Below are 14,023 nucleotides of genomic sequence, written 5' to 3' on the forward strand. Positions count from 1 at the left end.
TTGTCCATTAAAGATGCCTTTCACAAACAAGAATTGGATTGGGAGATCACCTTTGCTTTGTGTGCAGATGACTTGGAAGGATTAGAGTTCAGGATCAACATGTTGTCACATGTCACCATGGAGGAAGTGGACCAAATTGTGTCCAAATTCATTGAATATTAGAAGAAAAGGATACAATCCTAAAAAATAGCATCTTTTGCCACTTGTCTCTTTTGAAGTTGATCTTTGATATTATTTTGGGAAACTCTATCTAGGGATATGTTGTTTAGATCTCAACCGTCGATCTTAGATTGATCTCGGCTGTTTATTTTGCTTTCAAAAACTCTATATAAACTCACTCTCTCATTTTCATTGTGTTGTGGAGAGATTTATGAAGTTGTTGCGCAGAGCTATTTGAGTAATAAAAGTTCATTATCATTATTGTCTTGAAATCTTTTTATTGCTAAATGGTTGCATGGTTACATATCTCCTTCAATATTTAGATTAGATTTGTTTAAGTAATTTGTTTTCAAGTTGTTAGATGAATGGTAGATTTGAAAGTATCGACTTGCTCATATTTTTGTTGGATGAATGATTTTCATGCAATGTGCAAAGTTAGTCTGAGCCTTTTAATATGGATGTTTAACTTCTACTTGGAATGATATTGTTCAATTGTTGGTATTATTTGTAAGTGTGAAAATTATAAGCATAACCTTAGAAGATTGCACCCGCTTTGTGTAGTTGTACAAGCGTGGCGAAACAAAGCATTGTTACCAGTTTCACCCAGTCTTTACCGTCTCTTGAGTTCATAGGAATAGCTTAGAAGTAGCATAGAATTCCTAAACCCTATCCTCTTTATCCTTTTTTTTTGCAGTCCTAAACCAAAAAATTAAAAAAAAAAAAAAAAGAGAGCACAAATTGTTAAATCTGCCTAAGAAAAACTTGAATGACTTAAGTTCATAGCGTAAGCCCCCCTTGAGATTTTCAGCATACACTACCCGAGAAGCTATCCCACTAAAGTCGCTTGTTCGCACATATAGACCTTGGAGTCTCCTTGTGGTCTTCTCGTAATCTTGGCACAAGTAGTGATTTTGTTCAGGAGAGGATAGAGTATCCTTGTGGTATTTTATTATAAGTGTTCGGTAGATGATACAACGTCCACCAACAAGATCCCGAAATCCCGGAATCCCGAAACTGCTTACAAATGGTTCTTACACACCTCAGAACCCCAAAACCCCAGAGTTCCGAAGTTTGCTTTGTTCTGCCAATATGTTATGTAAATTGATTATGAATCTTTTCTGTGCAGGATAAGACAAATTTATGTAAGCGTCCACATCTAGCCAAAAGAAGACTAAAGAGGAAATCAAGTTAGAAAAGACTCCCGCCACCATGGAATACCAGTACCAAGGACAGACCTTGGTGTCTAAATTAGATAATGAGGTGTAGTGAGCGACTGGCACGAAGATTGGTCACACTGAGATTGAAGGTATAAAGAAGCAGGTGGTCGATGCGCCATACAGAAGAATAAGGAGACCGGGATTGGTTGAGGCAACTATTTTCCGACAAGCGGTGCAATCTCCCGAATTAATACTCGCAATTGCTCAGCATTATAACCCGGAGACTAGAAAATGTGTGGATGCAACCGTGACTGTTATAGTGAACCTTTCTGCGGAGATGATTGGTTTGACCTTTGGGATTCCAGATAGAGAAGAGGTACTCTTCATAACTAAGGAAGAGGCAGCCTCAATATTCAGAAAGAATATGTCGAACTATAAGCGTCATGTTAATGAGGCTTGGCTAGAAGAGCCTAGGAAGATAGGGTTGAAGGCTTTTGATATCTTAAGGGCAGATTTCAAGGAACCTCCCAAAGACTTGGTAATCATGTTAAGTCGGGCATTTGGTAAATCAGATTGCAAACACTTCCATTCATGGAAGTTCCATTACATGCACACGATCCTCATTGGTAAGGAATATTTTGACTGGGTGCAAGTTGTGTCTGACAACATCCATAGTCAGCTCACCACAGTCTTACAGACAAAGAAGTTCTATATGACTTCTTATATAATTTGGGTAGTGGCACGAGCAAGTAAATATCCAGGGTTCAAGATTGAAGGCAGATTAGCAGAAGACCCCGGGTAGAAGAAGGTGTGGGAATACTACACCCAATTACCCATCACCCAAGACAAATTCCACTTCAAGAGGATAAATGATGCATTTATTTATGCAGTCATATTTTAACTGACGAGTGATGTAGGATTCAAAATCTCACTGGAGGCTATGAAGATGGTGAGTGAGTGGGGTTGTTGGTTCCTTCAAAACCAACGCTCTACTTACATAAGAGTAAGTGGATTTATTGGAAGACCATTCCTCCTTCCCGGTTTTTGCAGCAATAAGATAATTATTCTTGAGTATACACGACAGATTGTAGGGTTGCAATCCCTCCTAACCCTCAAGCACAAAACCGGGGTCACCTTCCCCATTTCACTTGAATATTATTCTTGTCAGAATTTGCAAGCAGCTAAGGCAGCTAAACAAGAGCTACAAGACCTCAATTTAAAAGAAATGATTATGCAAGGGGGAAATATGACCCCATGGGCAAACCGAAGCAGATGATGTCCATTTCATATACAGGTCATGAGCCAGCCTTGGAAGATTTTTGGGCAGATATGCAGGATAGCTCTGAGGCCAGAGAGCGAAGTTACCATCGACTGATAGTTCCCCAAATTAGGAACTTTAAAATAGAAACCAATCTTTCCTAGGATCTTAGAGATAACAGAGAGATATTATATCCGATTTATAAAGAAAAATAAATAGATAAGAGGCCACTCTCTCCCATCTGGTGGTCGGATCAGGAAGTTGTTGATATGAATACGGTTTCAGAGAAGGTAATAGGAAGAACAATGCAATGGTTGGGATTGAGGATTAGGCCAAGCATGACAAGAGAAAAACACAAAGGTAAAGGTATAGGTAATCCCGAATTCAAAGGAACCAAGGAGTATACCAAAAGGACGAGATCAGATTCAAGGAAGAATACTCCCACTAATCTTGAGACTGCTGCTCAAACAATTACTAATGAAGAGCTTCAAAGGCAGCTAGATGTAAAAATGGAGGAATCACAGTTGTTGAAAACTGCTGCCTAGCATGGGATAATCACCGAGTTGCAAGTTGTCCCTCAAGCTTCTATTCATCCCGTTGTTCCTACCATTGGAATCATACTAGGAGAGAGTCCTTCGCAAGACAAGACCACTGAAGAACAAGCTCCTCCTGCAGTACAAACACCAGCACCTGCTCCCGTTCCAATAGAAGAGCAGGTAACTATTCATAATATCGAAACTGATTCTGATCAAGATGATGAGCCCATTGTAGTGGTGGCTCGAAAGAGGAAAGGTGAAACAAAACAAAGGCAGCCCATTGAAGTACATGCCACACCCGAGGTTCAAGTGCAACCTATGCAAGTGCATGTGCAAATGATGGATGAGGAAGGATATGAAGAACATGACGAGAGGATGGTCCTCACTCCCCAAGACTAGGAAATATTGCTTAAATAGCTGGAGGAAGGTGGACAAAGGCAAATAGGTGAAACAAAAAAGGTGTTTGAAGAAGAAGTGAGTGAAAAATTAGAACAGCTGGCTCAACAACAAACTCATGAACAAATGCTTTCTGAAAATGTAGCTCAACGGGTGTCCCAATTGTCTCAGCAACAAGAAGGACCTCTGCTACAACAAATTCATGAATCAGATGATAGACAAGAGCAGCAAGATGAAGAACAAGAACAAGACACAGAGACCCACAGGATCACTGCAGAAGTGACAGTACATGGAGAGGAGAAAGACGACAATCTGCCTCAATGGTTAAATTTTACTTTCAAGAAAAAGGAAAAGGTCGTCCTCCCGAATAGCACTTTGCAACAAGCAATTATCGAGTCTCCAAGAAGAGCCAAGAGAGCTAAAACAATTCATCATCTTTCTAGGACTGACTCGGGAGATGTAATCGCAAGTATAGCAACACCCGTACCAGATTCTGAAGGACAACCTCATGTCACCCCAAGATATCAAGTGTTAGAGGTCAATCTAGGTAAGCAGACCAAGTGGGGAGAAATTGCCACATTAGTTGCTGCAACTTCTACTATTCAGACTAGAATGGAGAAAGACCATAAGACAAAAGCAGAGGTCAAAGCGCAATTGAGGCAATATAAACAACTGATCATGGAGATAGCCAAGCCACTCGACTCCAAGGTTGATGACACGTTGCCGTCTACTTCATCTCTCCCACAAGGTGACCTAAAAGCATTATACGGGATGAGGAAAGTGGCGGCTACAGTTAAAAGATGGGCTCAGGATTAGTTAGATAAAATCAAGATGTTCTTGCAAAACACAATGGAGATAACTGAGGAAGCTCATTTCAATGAGAATGCTCTTAATTACTGTTCAAAACAATGGGAACAACAACTCCTTCAATTCTCAAAACAACATAGTATACTCGAAAATCCGAAGATTAGGAGAGGAGTTGATTACAAAGTGAAAGGAAGACCTTTTGGGAGGAGAGAATGTCAACAGTTTGCAATCATGTATAGATATTTTGGATTTTAAGATGGAGATAATGGAGTAGTGCCGTATCAAGGTTCTTAAAGAACATCCTGCACTCAATGCACTTGAACAATATGAACAGCTTTTGATCAAGTTGTTAGGAAAGTATGGTTATAGTCTCAAGCAAAATGGAGTGTTACACCAAGAGACCATACTTAGTAGATGGGATTCCTACACATCTGACCACTTTGCAGCTACTACGGAATTCACCGTGGAAACAATGAATAGATATATGTATCTAATATTCCAGTGCCAGGGAGTTGAGGTAATAATGGATGATATGGTCAGTAGACTAGAAAATGTAAAGGAGATACTTAGAGTATCCAAATTCAGAATCCAGTATATTGCTGACCCGCCTACTGCTTTGATGGATTGCTTCATCATCAACTACCAAAACTACAAGAAGTATAGAAGACAAAATAGGTACTTAACTGCATGATGCATGACAAGCAATATCATCGCCATAAATAATTGCTGTTCGCCAGCTATCACTTTTGTACACCTGTCTTATTTTGCACCACCATTGCATGATTCAGAGGTTCTAGAATTGAAGCATTGCCAACAACATGGACTGCAAGTTCCAGTTTAGTAATAGTCAATTAGAGTTCACAGGCAGCGACTTGCATGTTGACTGCGACTCCCACCGTTTTGTAGCTGGATCTTAGGCGAAATTTGTTCCTAGGGTGTAGGGGTAAAGTACTATAAATTGTAAAGTTTGGGCCATTTAGAGGTTCTGTGAATTGATGATTCACGACCAGTTAGCTAGTAAATTGAGTTCTATGCAATTTATTTCTCATGAACCCTTGGAATGTTGTCATTCATTTTACAAAGTTTAATGCAAAGCAACTTGTGGATTGCCCGATCTACAATATGTGTTCTCGTGGTTACTGTTTTTCATAGTTTGGTATCTTCTTACATTTGTATCAGCACTTGTTCTTTCAACTTTATTGTTTTGTGAATCATATGACATATTAATGGTATTTGAGGAATTAAATGATAGAGCAGTTATACGATCTAATGTTATTCATCTCCGTTCATATGTAAGTTGTTTGACTTTGCATATTTGTTGGAGCGTTGCGTTGAATGCTTATTAAATGTTATTGATAATACCTTTCTGTGGTAAACTAATTGCATAGTTCATCCAGTTGTCATGTTTTGATCTGCTTATCTTCCCTCATTACCCTAAACTATCTTTTGGTTTTTTTTTTTTGGGTTAAAGTTAAAATTTTGAAAATACAAAAAAAGAGGGAGAACTTTATTTGTAGTTGCAACCAGCAAGCCCCTTGATAGGTACAATCGCATCAGCCACTAAGCAACCCAACACCGTTGTGACCCGACTACAGAGACCTTGGAGTTGTCAATCTTTCGAGATTGATTGCATTTTAGGAGAGGTGGTATGTGAATTCATGTTCTACCTGCCTGTTGGTGAGTGTGTCAAAACACTCGTCAACAAAATTGGCGCTAGGAGGGTCTTCAGTAGATTACTCTGAATTTTCAGTAACTACAACAATATGATATAGCATGGTGCTCTCGGGCGATTGTCTCTTCCCATTTAGACAACCAAACCTTGGATTCAAATAAGAAGAAATCATCTTAGAACTGTATCCTCTCACTTGGAACCATAAGAAGAACTATGTTGATTGGTTGCGCATGCGTAGGGTGCTTGACAATGAGCGGCGAAAGGGTAGACGTTTGGAGGCTCAAGCTCAAAGACAACTTGCTGAATAGAGAGCTCAACCTCAGCAACCCCAACCACCTCAAGCCCCTCAGGCACCCAATCCTCAATCACATTAGAATTGAGAAGCATCCAACTGGAGCGAATCTCTTCCTTCTCACCTGAGAGATTCGAGAGAGTCCTTCGTAGTGTTGCGAGTCCTAAAAAATTTGTGGAACTTGGACCGTCGATTAGGCAGAGAAAAGACAAGGGAAAGAGAAGTCTCAGGATACGCCTATCTAGCAACCCCATACAGTTCATTCTCCAACCCAACTTATCCCCAGTCCTCAACTTGTTGCAACTCCTTTAGTCAACCAAGCTCCACCACCAATGGATTTTCTAAATCAATCTCAATCTTCTTTAGGAAATATCCCTGGTGGGATACACGAACTTCGTAAAAATCCTGATAAGTTTTGCTCTAAATTCGAGTTTGGGGGGAATTAGGACTGCTGAAGAGCATATCGAAGCCTTCAAAGATGCCTTAGTGTGAAACAATATTCAACATGAAGATGTTGCTTGCCATCTTTTCCCCTACTCCTTGGGGGATAATGAGTATCACTAGTACCTTTCCATACCCGCAAATTCTATAACCAATTGGAACATGCTTGAGGAAGCCTTTCTTTCGCAATTCAGGGTTTACGTGGACCCTGCAACCTTGTACCACCAATTTGCCTCACTAAGGAAATTTCCCAACGAACCATTGACCATCTTTAATACGAAGTTCCAAAGAGCATATAAAAGGTTGCAAGATCCTTACAATTTTGCCCAAAATGTTGCCATTGAAGCATATTTTCAATCCATTGACCCATAGATTGCAATGTTCATTAAATAGATTGTTTAGGAGCGAGATAGGGATACCTTGGCCAAAGCCTATGCCCTCGCCTTGAAGATGAATCAACAGCTGAATCAAAATCCTGGTGGGATTGGTTATAAGCTACCTTTAGGTCTTACCCATGGAGGGTATAATCAGTTGCTTGCACCAAATCTAGCCACAGTTGTAGGAGCTCCACCCATGAACCCAGTTCCACTATATGCGCCCCAACAACCTGTCACACAACCACAAGTCACACCCTCTCTGCCATGGCTGAATACCGTACCTACACATACCAATGAACAACCTTATGGGATATCTTAGCAGGAAGGGATCAACAGTGTTGCAGTTGCCAACCAGGTGACAGGGTCTCCACTGTTGATCAGACCAATCATCTCTCTGCGAAACTTGAGGCACTTAAGAAGATGATATCCCAGGTCACTACAGAGTTGGGGCATCTCAAAGTTAATCCTTTGATTGCACAAAATCAGTCCCAATTATACAACAATCAACGTAACTACTAGAGTCAGGGTCAGAATCAAAGGTACAATCAAAAGACTTCTGAAACACTAGCCCTAACAATGGTGGAGTTCCCCATGATCATCCTGAAGCACGGGACAGTTCAAACCCTGTGCAAAGTGTCAACCTCGCTGACATGAACCTAATGACCAATTGGTGTAGATTACATGACACTACATTGCACCCCGAGGTAAATTGCGCCCAAATGAAGAAGGTCATTCACATAGCTCAGGTTGACGCACAACTGAGGGGACAAGACGAAGCATCGTAACCTGACAAAATCAACACCGCGATGCTCGCGAACACCTTTCTTTTTAGAGAAGAAGCATCAGTGGACCCTGAATCACCAGTTTATGATGCACAAGCATTTAAAAATACAAGGGGTCCTTATAATTTGAGGAGTCAAGGAAAAGCGCCTTTGACTGAACCTATTCCGCCCAAGGATGGGCACACTCCTCCCGATCTGATTGCAAGTAATAACCCATCACCTCCTATGGGTCCTCAAGTCGCACCTGTCAGAGTTGAGATGAATAGGGAACCTGCAGGTAGGCGCTTCTATGATGTAACTAAGGAGATGGAGAGAACTACTACTATTATGTCTCTTATGGACATGTTGTACTTCCCTAAATAGAAACAAGCACTCCTAAAGAAGCTAGAAGAGTTAGAGCCTCATGCCAATGAAGTCAAGGCGGCTGAGACTGAAGATGTTAATGCCGCTTATCATCCCGATAGCACTGAGAATTTGCCGTTCCTCCTTAGTCTCAAGGTCTGTGGCAAAAACCTGCACAACTGTTTAGTAGATTCCGGTGCTTGAGGGAATGTAATGCCTTATTCAATATGCCAGAAGTTAGGACTTGTTGGTGTACATTTTATCATATACCGAACATTAGAATAAAGTACCCAAAGATAATTTATCCTCTCTTGAAGAAAATCACCGAGTATGCTAAGATTGCTAGAAGATCATATGGCGATTCCAAGGTTTCTTTTGTCAGGTCTTGATGTGTGGATAAGTTTAATGGGCATTGTGATATGCTGGTAATACACAAAGGGACTTACGTTTGGCTCATTCAATTCACATTGAAGGTTTAGACAATGAAGCTCTATCGATTGAGATTTGGATCATGGAAAAATTGAAAAGGAGACAAGGGTTTAGAAATTCTAATCTATTCCTAGGAATTCAAGAGACAGTATTGACTAGGTGAACTCAATAACCACACTTTGCTTCGCCTCGCTTAGGACAACTACACAAAGCGGATGCAATCTTCAAGGGATGTGCTTATGATCGAAAGTTAAGCATACACAAAGGAAAGCTCAGACTAACTTTACACAATGAACAAAAATCATCTGTTCATCAAAAGTATGAGCGGAGTTACACCACAAATCAATACTTATCAAATCTTGCATTCAATCTAACATACATTAAATAAAATCTAATCTATTGTGTTGAAGAAATTGAAAACCTTGCCAATCATTCAGATAATAGAGATTACAAAGCCTAAAAAGCACACAAGCAATATATTATCCAAAATGACCTTCTTGCAACAATGTTTCAGAAACCCCACACTCTCCAAATGAGAGGAGGAAACCTTATATAGGCACACAAAAGTTTTGAATGGCCAATATCGAACAGTGATTAAGGGCCCAGATTGAAAGACCAAAACCCTGATTAGGGTTTGTTACAACTAACTACCCTTCGACCAATGAGAAAATTACATTTGGGGACACTTGTCCTTCTTGCTAAATATGAGCCAACAATAAAAATAGAAGGTTGTTGCATTGTGAAGTGTGTCCTCTAGAAGCTTCTGTGGATAAGTCAGGATCATTGAACCTAGACATGCTGACTTGGAACAATCTGATTGGTTGGAAGATGATGAGGAGCCACCTCAGCGTGTTGGTTATTTTCCTTGAATTCTCTAATTTGTGTGAAGAAATTGTCTCTATATGGAAATTTGATTCTTCTTGTCACCATCTGATTCTGATTGGGAGCTTGTTTTTAATTCTTCAGGAGATGAAATCTTGCAAGAATTTGTCCTGATTGCTTCCATAGGTTTGGGATTATGGATGAAATTCCCCAAGAAGTCTGAAATTCTTTTCATCAAGTCTGAGGACTTTTCTTTCTTGGTGCTTTGAGATTCTTTCAAGTGCCTCAAATTTGGGGAAGAATCCCTTTGTGAAGTATTTCTCATACTTAGCCAAATTTTGGCCATCTCTATGCTCGGACGAACCTTTCTTGTGGACTTGTCTTCAATTCTGAATTTGGCTTGAAACTCCATTTGTGTTTTCTGCGATGATCCTACTTTCAGCTGCCATCTATGATCTGCAAAACCAAAAAGAAATTAAGTTAAGATTCTAAATTTGAGTGCAAATTTTGAAGGTTTGATGGCAAAGTGCTTTGGTTTTGGTCCCTTTTACTCCAATTCCTCAACTCTTTTAGCCTTTAACAAGCTGCGAACACTTAGAAATTTTAGAAACCCTTGAAAACTCAATCTGATTTGAAGGTTTGGGAGTAAAATTTGTCTTTGATTAATCTGAAAATGAATAACTTAGTCCCAAAATCTGTGAAATAAGCGTTGAAATCAGATTCAAATTCTGGAAAATATGTGAAAATCAGACTAAGTCCCTGAAAATCTCCTCCAAAATTTTCAAAAGTAGATTGAAAATCACCGAAGATGCCTTGAATCTTCATCAAAAGGTAAGGAAACAAACTAGAATACCCCTATCACCTTGAGAAATAGCTGAAAACCCTTTTTTGTCTTCTCCTCAATGCCTTAGAAAATTTTCGAACTATTCTTGAGGCTCTAAAAATGCTTTAGAAAACCTGAAATAATCTTTCTTCAAGTGTCTGAATGAGAGAAATGAATGAATGATTCATTCTTAAAGAGTCCTTCCAAATTCGAACTAGATTTGTTTCTATTTTTCTTCCATTCATCAAACTTAGACATGTCTTGTTTCTTTGTTGCATTTAGTCTCTTAAGAAAGTTTCTATTTTGATTTCAATTGAACTCAGTCACTTGGGAAAGTTCTGATTTTGTTTCTAGTTTGAGTTTAGTTCCTTGAGAAAGTTTCCAATTTTAATTTTAGTTCATGAATTGAACTCATCTCTTCCTTCTCTTCCAAATTTTGAAACTTCCTAAAATGAATTCTTTGTCTCTCAAAACTTTCTAAAATTAATTCTTTGTTCGAACTTCAATACTTGATAGCTGGGCGGACTTTAGGAGATTCTCTCCTCGTGGCCAGCGGTCTTCACCAAAACATTTCCTCATTATTTCTGAGCTTGGGCAGACTTTAGCCTTCTCTTTCCTTGAACAAATGTCTTCCTTGGGTGGACTTCACATACTCCCTTCCTCATTCTTCATGGCGGACTTGAAGAACTTCTTTCCTTGCTGATCAAATTGTCCAAGGCAGGGCGGACTTTGTAGATTGTATTCCATATGTGGGCGGACTTGACAAAAGTTGTGCACCTCTTCAACTTTTTGGAGGACTTCATGGAATGTATTCCACTCAAGGGCAGACTTCATATGTTTCTTTCCCTCTCCACATTCCAAGTGGACTTCATATGAGTTGTTCACCTCCTCTAGGTGGACTTGATCAATCTCTTGCACCTTGTTCAATTTACTTCAAGGCGGACTTCGTAAGGCACATTCTCCATGGAGGGCGGACTTGAAGGAGTTCATGTACCTCTCAACTTGCTTCTTTTCTCACTTTAGGACGGACTTCACCATACGTTTGCACTTCATGCTTCAAAGCGGACTTAGACATGTCTTTGCACTTCTTTCTTAGCAGAGTTGCTCATATCCTTTGCACCATTCTTCACGTTTTTAGGCGGACTTTGCTTGAGTTGTGCACTTGGGTTTGTTGTGTTGACTAATCCTAGGTAGACTTGGTTGATTCTATGCACCCTACACATGCTACTTCCTTCACCTTTGGGCAGACTTTCTTAACTTCATGCACCTTATACTCAATCAAGGGCGAACTTTGCTCTTCGTATAACCAAGTCAAGGTGGACTTTGACATACTCTTGCACTACACATCCTCTCCATGCCATCTTCAAGGTGGACTTCATGAATCTTATGTACCAAGGGTAGGAGGACTTGGAGAGATATTTGATCATATGAACCTCATTGCTGGGTGGACATGGAGAGAGATGATCTCCATGGAAGCCAGATTCAAAATCTTCATAACTTATGCATTTCAACTTGGATTTTCTTGAAATCTGAAATTCATACTCCATTTATCCACCGAATTCCTGTGGATCCCTAAAATCTAGGAACTTAGCTTTTTAGGACAAAACTTGAATTTTGCAGGAATTTGTCAATCATTTTCAGTGAAACTCAGAGCCAACAGTGCAAACCCTAAATAGAAAAAGAAAGCATCCCTAAAAAATAGGAAAAACTTCCTAAAATAGCCATTTCGGGGATCATGCTTAAAGTGCCGAAACTTCCTGAAAAATAGGAAAAAGCAAAACTTTCCAAAAATAGAAAGTTGTCCAAATTGACCCAAATCAATTGCAATCTTTGTCCTTCGGGCTTTCTAGGCACATTGACGGTGTCTAGACTCTATTCTGACCTTAGCTTGCACAAATTGACCCATGGCTCCAAAACTTAGACCACTCAAAACTGATAAAACTTGGCAATACTGATGTTGGAAACTCACAAGGCTCTAACAAAAACCCTAAAAAGAAAAAGAAAGGAGGGTCCCCATTTGCAATGGGGCAATGTGTGAAAAAGGTCACAACAGGACTCAATGCTGCTCGTGCTAACAATAAGATCATCCAACTGGATAAGACAGAGGTCAATGTGATTGGTGAGTTGAAAGACGTGTACATACAGTTGACTGTCGATCCCCGCATTTCAAGATACATAGATATTCAAGTAGTGGATATCCCTGAAGTTTATGGGATGCTACTAAGTACAGATTGGTCCAAGACACTGGGTGGCTACTTCTCTACTTGCTTCACCTACTTGTGGCTTTTATGGAAGGGTGTTAGTAATCAGATCTGTATCGACAGTCAACCAAGACTTAAGAAGATGATTATAGATTATGGGGCTACTAATGAAGTGGCTTACCTCGAAGTAGGTCCAGGAGTTTATAAGGTCAACGAAATCATGACGTTGACCACCACGCCCATTGCTGACTCTTCCCTTGAAGAGGATCGTGAACAATAGGAAAGAATTAAGAAGTTCGTTGCAGCAATGCAGCGAGGAATGAGACATTTTAGGGATGATGTACGCTTGGAATACCTCTTTCTACCTAAGTGGTGTAGAATTCACCATGAAGAGAATTTAGAAGTGTCATGTATTCCTTGCAGGAACGAAATCACCAAGTTAATGGGTTTCAAACCTCCCAGTGACACTAATTACGACACTGCCCCAAAAGAATGGGAGACTGCTACAGTATTAGACTTGGCGATACCCCTTATAGAATCTTATTCCTCCTTTGGCAAAGAAGACAGTTCAGAAGAATCAATCCTAGTGCCTCAAGGCACACTGGGTCTCTGCAAAGTACCTCCAATACCGCAATTGCCTGAGACACCTACTCCTATCCAATCATAGTCAGAGACCACGAATCACCCTCCTGCTTCAACTAAGTCCAAAGCAAAGAAAAACAGTTCGAAGAATGACCTTTGTTTGTTAAAATTCGATGGTTCCAAATCCAAACAAGGCAATGGCGCAGGTGTTAATTAACAAGTCCTAAAGGAAGAGCGTTTCTTGCTTCATATCGCCTCCAATTCACTTGCACCAATAATGTTGCTTAATACAAAGCCTTGATTAGAGGGCTCTTGTTGGCTCTTAGGAAGGGAGCTAAAGCTATAAGGGTGCAAGGCGGCTCTAAGCTCATAGTCAAACAAGTGCATAGCCAGTATGCTTGTCATAATAAAAGATTATCTGCTTATCGAAACCGAGTGTGGAGCCTCATCGAATATTTTGACGCCTTCAATATTTAGCTGGTACCCCGCGTTCATAACTCCATACCTGATGCATTAGCGGTAGCGGCCAACACTCTCGAACCTAATGAGTCACCCTTGAAGAAGTTTTCTGTTGAACTAGTTCCCATCCCAGTAGTTCTTGACAATGTCAAGCATTTTCAAGTTTTTGAGGATGATAGACATATTTTGGCCTCTCTTGCAAATTCGGGAGCATTTGAAGATCAAATTATCGACAAAAATGATAGAGAGGAGCAATCCAATGAGGAAAATAATGAAGGTATCATGAACCTGACCTCAAATGTCATTCCCAAAGGGATGGTTACAATAGAATGCTTCTTTGATTCAGATCCAAGAGTGAAGGAGAAGCTGACTATGGAATTTGAGGTTGGCAAATATGAGCCTCACAATATTGGCCTTGAGGGATAGGAGAAGATAGTATACATCGGCAAGGCCTGCACACAGGCTGAAAAGGAAAAAATCATTGATAT

Source organism: Cryptomeria japonica, chromosome 3 (genome assembly GCF_030272615.1).
Source record: "Cryptomeria japonica chromosome 3, Sugi_1.0, whole genome shotgun sequence".
NCBI lineage: Eukaryota > Viridiplantae > Streptophyta > Pinopsida > Cupressales > Cupressaceae > Cryptomeria > Cryptomeria japonica.